Genomic DNA, 9,946 nt, shown 5'->3' on the forward strand with positions numbered 1-9,946 from the left:
TAGTTAAAAACATGCCCTAGAATTTTGCTTTCAATTTTCATAAAATTGTCCCACTGCACTTGGACGTTTTCCGTCTCCCCCCTCCCCACCCACACACTTTTCCATTCCAGAGTGTCGCTCCTCTCGATCAAGTGGCGTCCAATAAGTCGGTGTAGCAATATATTTCGTCCCCCTGTACAATCCAGGATAAAACTGTCCTAGGGAGAATAGGACATTATGTACCACTTAACAGTGACCGGGGAGACGAAATATACTGCGCACAACGGCAAATAAATAGCCTGACTTCCGGAATTTCGAGTTTCTGTAATTGGTAAATGAAAGAACCCATTCCCCATCAGATACAGCAAAGTTCATTATTGTGATAGGAAATATAGCGGGCGTAGAAGCTTTCGTGAACTCGTGCTGTGGTCGAAAAATAGTATGCCACATATATGTGAGTTGTTATCTGTTAACTTGGCAGATTGGTCAAGAAATAAGTCATTTCTGGGGAGAATTGAACTTTACTATAACACAAGCCCTTTGCTCACAAGTCCTCTAGCTACCAGGATTTTTAAATCATTGGCCCCACATCTCCCAGCCTCCTCCCAGTTTACTAAGGCTCATCAAGAGAGGATTTTAGATTATATTTCTATTCGGCCAGGATACCTGAGAAGGAGGTCCTTATAATAACTGAATCGAGGGTTTAGGGTGTGTTCATCTCCGTTCCCGTGTTATCACTTTAACCTATACATAGCTAAACATTCTCAGGGGTTTTTCGTGAATTTTAAGCTGACCAGTTTCCTGTTGAGCAAATCACAACAAATCTCTAAGGTATGTGTATATTACTACCGTACATGACATTTCTGCAACTCCTTCACTTTGCACGCATCACTTCAACTGAAAAGACTTCGTTGTCAACCATATACTTAAAAGGATTAAAGTGTCGAATCTACAACAAACTTTTTGAAAAGGAAAAGGAAAACACTATTTTCTGTTCATCTTCCAATCACTGATTTTCTTTAGAACCTCGAGCTTAGCTTTTCGTGTTCGTTTATACTACTGTCTTTGAAGATAACAAAAGGTTAGAGGTAAATGCATTATCTATTGTGTGATTACATAGAACTTGTCAGACACCGCTTGTCTGCGACGCCTTGTAGTCTTTAATCCAAACGCAATTTTGGAGAGGGGAAAAGGGAACGGCCACCAAATTATAGGGTTATAGGTAAAGTAGTTAACACAGAGCATTAAACAGCCCGGGAGATGTCGAAACCTAATAAAGGTCAGACGGAAGAAAGACACACAAAAAAAGAAGCAGTTGTATTATGAAACTAAGATTCTTCTCTTTGCAACAAATGGAACCAATTTATTTTGTGTTTTATTCTTATTTTACTCACTGTTATTTAAATGTTTATATGTTTTAATTTCTGATTTCTTTAAAGTCTCAATGTGTGTTTTTGCCAAATTTTAAATTCGACATTTCCAGCTTTCTGCCCTAAAAGCACAATGAAAATAACACCGTTCTATGCAATTTTATAATTATTAATAATCATTATCTTTATTGAGTTATCTGCCGTTAAACATCTTGAGCTGAATCAAATTCGCCAGATTTTTAAACGAGTCCGTAGATTCTACAAACTTCATTCAAAATTTGCAAGACCCACCCAACAGATCATGCACCAATCAAATCTCTCTGTTTCGTTTACGACTGTTAGGCCTGTGTGCTAGCATGTGTTAGGTCCATTCTCTTGAATAGTATATATCTTTCTTTCGACGTTCTCTATGTAGCATGGGAAATTGTGTCATGTCCTTCCATTGCAAGGAATAAACAGGTGTTTTCAGACGTTTCTGACGTGAAATTGGGTCAAAACAGTGGACGATACGAGTATAAATAGGGTACAATTTTGTGTAATGAACATGCTGATATGGGCGGTCGCAGTGATTTTGCGGTAAATCGTTCGCGCCAGAAGGGCAACAGAAAATTAGTTTCCAAGTTCTTTAGATTGCGACAGCTTTTCACCAATAAACCCACCTGGTCATAGTGTATTTAGAATGAGATATATTAAATCTGCTTCGGAAGTTCGTTTTCCAAAAATCATCAACAAACACACATTGAGACTTGAATTGTAAATTAAGTTTGTGGGCCTCATGAAAGATTAGCATTTTTTGTTTGTATCGCTAAATGACTTTTACCCTTGAAAGTTGAAAATAAACTAACTACACATCATTCCCTTTTTTTCAACTTTATACAAAACATTAAAGGTAGGTACTTACACATGCTTGCGTGTAGACCTACTTAAAGACAAGTATGTGACAAAATGTACAGTAACTAATTGACGGTTAGACTTGTATCTGGGGGACCCCCTTACGACCCCTACAGTGAGGGTCGGCTTCAGTTACTCCATGACAACCCTCACATTGTATCCTGGACCAGGCCCATGACTTTCAGTTGGTGTTTTATAATTTGGAAACATGTTTTTTTTTCTATTTAAAAGATGTCCACGTGAGTCAGACTTAAATAGCTGTGATGTAATATTTCGAGAGGTATTTTAATTACATCAGTGAAATAAATGAGACAAGAGAAAGTTGCCTATTTTGGCTACCTGAATTAGGATGCCCATACCCACTTCCCCCCCCCCCCCCCCCGCTTGTCGATCTCACCCAAAATTCAGCAACAGCACAACCTTGCGTGTAGACCTAATTATATAGAGCGCAAACTATATAGGGCGCAAAGTATAGAAGGCCCGACCCAAGAGTGGGTCGCGAAAATTCTTCTGTGGGTCGCGGGATATTCCGGACGTCTGAACACGTATCCATAGTTTTAACATGCATGCTGACAAAGATCGTTTCAGATGTTATTTGTTTTTAAATCAAGTCCATATAGTCCCAGCAAGCTTCCAAGCATACTGAGCCTCGATTCTGACAGACGAGGCTCTGGTGGGTCCTAGCTTAGTCCACACGGAAGACCATGAGTGATGGGCAAAACAAAACTTTTAGTTATTGAAATAGAATGATAAAAATTACATTTTTTTTTATTATCTCACATCGGGACGGTCGTTATCAAAATGGGGCCAATGTGGGTGTTTTTATATCTTACTGTTTCCCTTTTAATCTTTGACGCCTTTAATACCCCTTTAACACATAAAAGCCTGTAATTGTGGATGTAATGAGTTTGACTGGGCTTAAAGTCAACATATGTTAAATATTCTTTCATCATGAGTTTACACCACTGGAATAATTGCTTATCAAGCTGGTGATTAAAGAAATGTGTCCCCTTAGGCTGGTCAAAAGACGATTAATAAGACAGGACACATTCTTTAATGTTTCTTCTTCTGCCTCTTCTTCTTCTTCATATTCTTCTTCTGTTTTTTCCTCATCTTCTGCTTCTCCTTCTAGTTCCACAAAGAGAGACATGGTTTAAGTGATTTGTAACCTTTTTTTGACTCGTATGTTTAACTGAGGAAACCTTACTAAGGATCTCCACTATTGTAGCATTTAAAGATTTAATCGAACCTTTAAACGAAACCTTAAAAATATTCCTTCAAAGTGGTTGGAAGGACGCACGGAAAGAAGAAATAAGATCCTCTCCCTTAGGAGTGATTTCACGATTCAATTATCATTTAATTGACCCAGTCTTATTGTATGCATTGTTCCTCACATACAGATTTTTTTCTTCCTTTTTTTAGTTTGAAAAGAATTGTCACTGTTGCAAAGCATCTTTAAAAAATAACGAAGAAGAAGAAGGAAAAGGGGAACATTGCATTTAAATCAACCAATATTGAAACAGATAATAGGTTACAACTGTATTCCATGCTTTTTAGAATTGCCAAGAAAGCAAAACCTAATGAGATTTTCTTCTGATGTATACATTATATATAGCGCCTTTAAAGAGGAACGTGTTGAATCAGCGAGAGCTTCTTCCCTTTATACGAATATTGTGCAGGATAGGCGGCGCTATATATGGTCCCGGTTAGTATACTATTGGTAATGCTGTTGGCATTATAAACAAGGAAACCTGTCAGCATGAGATGTCGTTGGTTGGAGCCCTGGTCGGTTAAACCAAGGTGGCATTTTCTCGACCTGCAGGAGCATGTAATCCAATCGTGTGGCCGGTAAACACCCTACCCCTTCCTTTTCAAACCACAAACAAAAATAAAGCAGATATTGCAAAATATTGCGTGTAGACCTACCGGTTAGTTGTGGCCTAAATATGGCTCGGAATGCAACATTTCACGTCGGATATTTCATTTCTTTCTGGGGTATGACCTCCTGACAATCACAACATCGTTGTCGGCTTCAACGAATCCAGGGCCATATCCCCATCTTTTCTAAATTTCTGTATCCGTCCCTAATTACATGCAATAGTAGCTTCTTGGTGTCGCACTGGTAACAAGGCCTTTCATGCAAGTAGGTATACCATATCATCGAATGCCATGGAAACAAATTAATGAAAATAAATTAGTCAAAAGCTCTTGTACAATTATATATGTCAGCTAAAACAGAACACAGGGGCGGATTGGGGATTTAAAAAGAGTATGTGGAGTATACAGTCCATGGGGTCATTGAAGCCGAATCCCATGTGGGGGGGGGGGGGCGTGGGGGAGGCCTGGGGTGAATACTGACCGATAGTTTATTCTGAGGTATAATTATTCTCTAAATTAGATCTATAATATAGGATCTACACGCAAGGCTTTGTTAATTTTTATTTGTTGTGGGGTTGCAGAAGGTAAGGGTTGGGTGGGGGGGGGGGAGGCGTGAAGTGAATACTGACCGTTAGTGTATTCTGAGGTATAATTAGTCTATAAATTAGATCTATAATATATGATATACACGCAAGGCGTGGTTCATTTTTATTTGTTGTGGGGTTGAAGAGGGCACGGATGGGGGGGGGGGGTTCCCCTCCCATGGATGTACATGGTAGCGATTTCAGGACTTACCTTAGGTGCCCAAGAATCGAACAGTTCATCATTGAAACAATCTGGTTTTGTACAATGGTATACCGTATATACTGTTGTCATTGTGCATCAGATTTAGTGCAAACCATTGAGTGTAGTCCATGACAGAAAGATAAGACCTATGCTAATACTTAACTGCAGTATTAATGATGTAAACATTATGCTATTAATTTTGTTGTTGTTATTGAGATTGAGAGTAGAATCCTTTCAATATTATTACAGTCAGGCTTCTTTCATACATTTTAATATAACATAAATTATATGATGGATTTTTTATATTTTGATGGCCGGTAACAGCCTCGCTCGTGCACGGAGTCCACGTGGACGAAGGCCTATTAAATTTGAACTGCATTGACGTTAAACACGCTATTTATGGTTTCATTGAAAATGACAGAAAAAAATCCTTTCAATATATATATCATCAAGATTTTCTTAATAAACTCTAATACAGCCTAAATTTTGGATTTTTGTGAACATTATGCTATTAATTTTGTTGTTGATGTTGTTGTTGAGAATGAGAGGAGAATCCTTTCAATATTACAATCAGGCTTCTTTTATACATTTTAATATAACATAAATTATATGATGGATTTTTTTTAATTTGATAGCCGGTAACAGCCTCGTGCACGGAGTCCATGCACGTAGACGAAGGCCTATTAAATTTGAACTGCATTGACGTAAAACACGCTATTTGTGGTTTCATTGAGAATGACAGAAAAAAATCCTTTCAATATAAATATATCATCAAGATTTTCTTAATAAACTCTAATACAGCCTAAATTTTGGATTTTTTTTTTGTTAATTTGGTCGTAACAAAAAGAAAAAAAAAACTTTTCATCAGAAACAATGATGTCATTCCGGGTATTATTCTTAACGAAGTAGCTTGCATGAGAAATTCTCACGTGGCTTAGCCAAACGCGAACATACAAAACGACGCTTGTTCAGTTTCAAGGTTAACTGAACGATACATTCGTTAGAGACCGCGGATTTGGTGACAATTTAATAAAAGGCATGTAAACCAGCCTAAAAAACTTACGCCATGTTACACAATTTTACGAAATGTAACCTGCACTGTTATATAATATCTACAGATTATGATAAGACCGTATGCACGGGCTTATGTCGTGTCCTAACTAGAAGGGAATATCTTTTATAACTGTTTATAACTTTAAGTTTCGTCTCAGAAAAGCCGGGAACAAAATTGGGTCAACCAGGCTCCCTAACATGATTGGAAGAATTCCTTTCACTGACTTCTTTATGATTTCGTTATTAAATATGATTTTGTTATAAAATAAATCCCACAAAAAAAATATGAACCGTATAGAAGTAAAGGAACCTTGAAACAGGGAGTTGCCATAACTTTGAAAGTTTACTTCGATCTTCGGAGGGAAAACAACATTCTACATTTGGCTAAAACCTCCTCATAATGTAACAAGACCACTGTAAGTTTGCATTATGTAAATTTTAAAGTTTATCAGAAGTTTTCCCATGTCGCTCTGCTATGCTCCTCCTTTTCTTCCCGAAGGCATTTATTTTTTTTTGGTCGACGCTCAGCCGCATGTGTCTACGTAAAACGGATGTGTTTTTCATGCTGAGATCCCCGGATATCGCTCTGCAATGCATACGGCCTCCCCAGGGCCGTCTTAAGAGATCACCGGGCCCTGGGCCCGGCAATGGAGCGGGGCCCCTCAATCAAGTGAGTTCGAAAAAAAGTTGCGTGAAAAATTGACATCCTTGACAATCGCTCAAGCATAGACATGCCTGCATTTACCACCCCTCCCCGCTATGTCGCGCATAAAGGATAAAACTTTAGCAAAATAACATACGTGATATATCTAAAAGCTGAAATACATTATAGAAGAGTAATCTTCCAATATTTAATGTCAAACTCTCAAGTGTTTCACCAACTCTCGTCACAAGTTGTCAAGTATCGAATTCAATCAGGCATAATGGCCTGTTCAATAAGTTTTCCTCCCAGATTAGGACATGGGGTTACTACGATTGCGGGTCCCCTGACATCGCGGGGCCCTGGGCCAGGGCCCAGTGGGCCCATGCGTTAAGACGGCCCTGGGCCTCCCTCTCGTCCTGAGATACCTAAACAGAAATATCCGAAGAGGAAATCTGGGGGTAGGGGAGGGGGCAAAAAACTTCGAATTGCAGTGGAATATGTGAGTCTCTAATGATGAGGAATCAAACCGCAAAAAATCGAAAACGTTCTGACAAATTGGGTCATGTGTGAATTGGCTTTGTCACCAATTCCAGTATCTTGAATGTCTTCAGTACAACAAACAAGCAGGTAGTAATGTTTTAATAACTAAGGATTATAATTTTTCACTTTCATGCCAGCACCGCCAATGAGTTGGCATTGGGAGACAGGCAGAATTTTTTAATGCTGTGACCATGCTCTTAGTTGTTTATTTTAATATTTTGTATATGAAATTTGATGATAATTTGCAGTTTATATGGTCATCTACTGAAATGTTGTGTATATCGCGTATTTTCATCTTCATCGTCACTTGAGGTTAGGTATAGAGGGAGCTGTTTTATTTATTTTTTATCAATGAGCCCTCCCCATGTTGAGTTTAGGAGATGTTGTGACCACCGACGAGTAAACGAGTAAACTTGTCTTTCCAATGGAAGATGTATTAAACTCTAGACTTCTACTGACTAAAACTTTCTTATACGTCTATTCCGCCAATTCTGCTGATATAAAGCTCATATAACAGGTGCGTATCCAGGGGGGGGGGGCGTTGGGGGCGCGCGCCCCCCGGGTAAGGAAAAGAGGAGAGAAAAAAAGAGAAGAAAAAAAGGGAAACGGGGGGGGGGGAAGAAAAGGAGGAGAGAAAGGAAGGGAAAAGAAAAAGAAAAACGAGAGAAAAAGGAGAAAATGAGGGAGTAGAAGATAGCCAAGACCTCGGGAAGAGAAAGAGGAACAGTCATAGTTAAAGCGCTGATCCCTATTATATACACAGGGTAGCCAGTGACAGATCAAGGATTACGGAGGGGGTGTGCGCCTCACCCTACTCCTTACACCGACAACTCCATTTTTGACGTTTCCATTTTTCCTCTCTCACTAATGTATCTATATAAATACTATATATGGTCTATCATGACGCGTATGTCTGTATGGACGCCTTAAACAATTGAACAAATTGTAGTACAATTGTGCTATATGGAACCAACTGTGGCTGGTCTCTAACTCGACCGAGTCGTCGGGGAACATGACGCATTTCGGGAAAGGGGCGACCGCCCCCCCCCCGAGCAAATTTTCTTTACGACATCGCTAGTAATTTCAAAATAGACAATGCTTAGATGCAACTTACAAGGCCTGGGAAGTGTCATTTCCAGCGATCTGGGAGGCATTTTCGGCCAAAATTTTTCTTGTTCGCTTCGCGCCAACTTATGGTGGCGCTTCGCTTAGATAGTTTGCCTACAGGCTTCGCCCTTCCTTGGCAATTACTCGCTACACGCCTGTTCGAATTTGTAAAGCAAAGAGCAGATATAACATCATATCAGTGAGCATTGAAATGCATGTTCCACGATGAACAGCCTCAAAAAACTGTCAATGTGTGTAGTCAAACGCGTAGGAGCCCAATTGGATTTGGGGCTGTAACGACTTGCCCGAAAAAGAGCCGAAATTTTTAGCGCGCGAAGCGCGCGTTCAACATATCGATGCCAATATCATCGGTCATTACATTGCATGGCATCTTGTACCTTACGGTCCGTGAAAGTTGCACAGTATACCGCCGGATGCTAATGTAAACAACCAAATGTCTTATGTAGATGGAGAAAAACCATACAGATCCATTTATGTCAAAACTCTCTTTTACAAAGGTAATGTCGGCCAAGCTTACAACTTTATTTTAATTGCCAAGGAGATCATTTTTAAGCTATTCATTGCTATTTATTTTTCTTTCAGTAGGTGCCCGAAAAAAATTTGGTTGCGGGGGGGGGGGGGGCTGCAGCCCCCGCCTTCTACGGGACCTACGCCTATGTGTGTAGTGTTCGGTTTCGATATACCTGATATCGGAAATATCTGCTATTTTTCATTTCCTTCAACCAAGTTTTATAATAGCCATTATAAGAGGTTTTAATATTTCTACACCAATAAATTAACTGTGTCGGAATTTTCGAAAATTTCCTGACCAACAGTTTTTCTATATTGGTTGTCCATAGATTGAATTTTGTGCAACATTATGGGTATGTTTTGAAGTGATTTAAGCCCATGAAATATTGGGCTTAAAACCTTGAAAAGTGGGGCTGTCAGATATTGTGGGTCGTGACGTAGAATCACCTACAAAAGCAATGATCCATAGGACATGCAATGAGGTCGAACATGATGAGTGACTGGTGAAAATCTTCAAAAAGGTTATGGATGGAAAAAAACTTTGGGGAAATACTTGGTTCTCAGGCAAAAGTGTACATCTGGTTGGTCATTTTCAAGCCCGAGAAGTGCCATTTCCGGTGATCTGGGGGGTATCAAAACCAGAAATTTTCTTGTACGCTCCGCGCCAACCGATGGTGGCGCTCCGCTTAGATGGTAATTCGCGCCCCCCGGGTTAGAAAATCTTGGATACGCACCTGTATAAGATCTGGAAAAGATGAACTTGGACTGGAGCTTTTTCAGGTGGATTCGGCCCGGGCCTTCAACCCACCAACTTACCAAGGGCCCAATGGTAAACAATATCTATTGAGGTGTATATAAATGATTCCCTAGCCTGATTAAATTCAGTTCTTAGCCTTTAAAACTATATTTTCCTTTACTTTTCACGTTTTCCTCTTTATTATAATTTCATAATCTTCTCTTTTTTCAATTATAATAGGTGTTCGTGGCAATCCATCTCTACTAAATTACATTCTATTTTTTATTAGTGGCTACTACTTATATTTCTATTAACTTGTAATTATATCTGTAAATGATCGGGCCTCGAGTGATTGAAACTCTCGCCTCCCTACTCTACTCTCAAATAATAAAAGTTTAGGTAATAACCAACATATCCCTGAACCTGCCTGGG

General features: G+C 39.4%; 1 long non-coding RNA gene across 1 annotated transcript in view; it reads left to right on the plus strand.

Moving 5' to 3' along the window:
* Positions 1-9,946, plus strand: part of LOC139965405 (uncharacterized) — a 72,982-nt gene that overhangs the window by 3,575 nt on the left and 59,461 nt on the right. The window lies entirely within an intron of this gene.

This window comes from Apostichopus japonicus, chromosome 1, assembly GCF_037975245.1.
Source record: "Apostichopus japonicus isolate 1M-3 chromosome 1, ASM3797524v1, whole genome shotgun sequence".
Classification (NCBI taxonomy): domain Eukaryota; kingdom Metazoa; phylum Echinodermata; class Holothuroidea; order Aspidochirotida; family Stichopodidae; genus Apostichopus; species Apostichopus japonicus.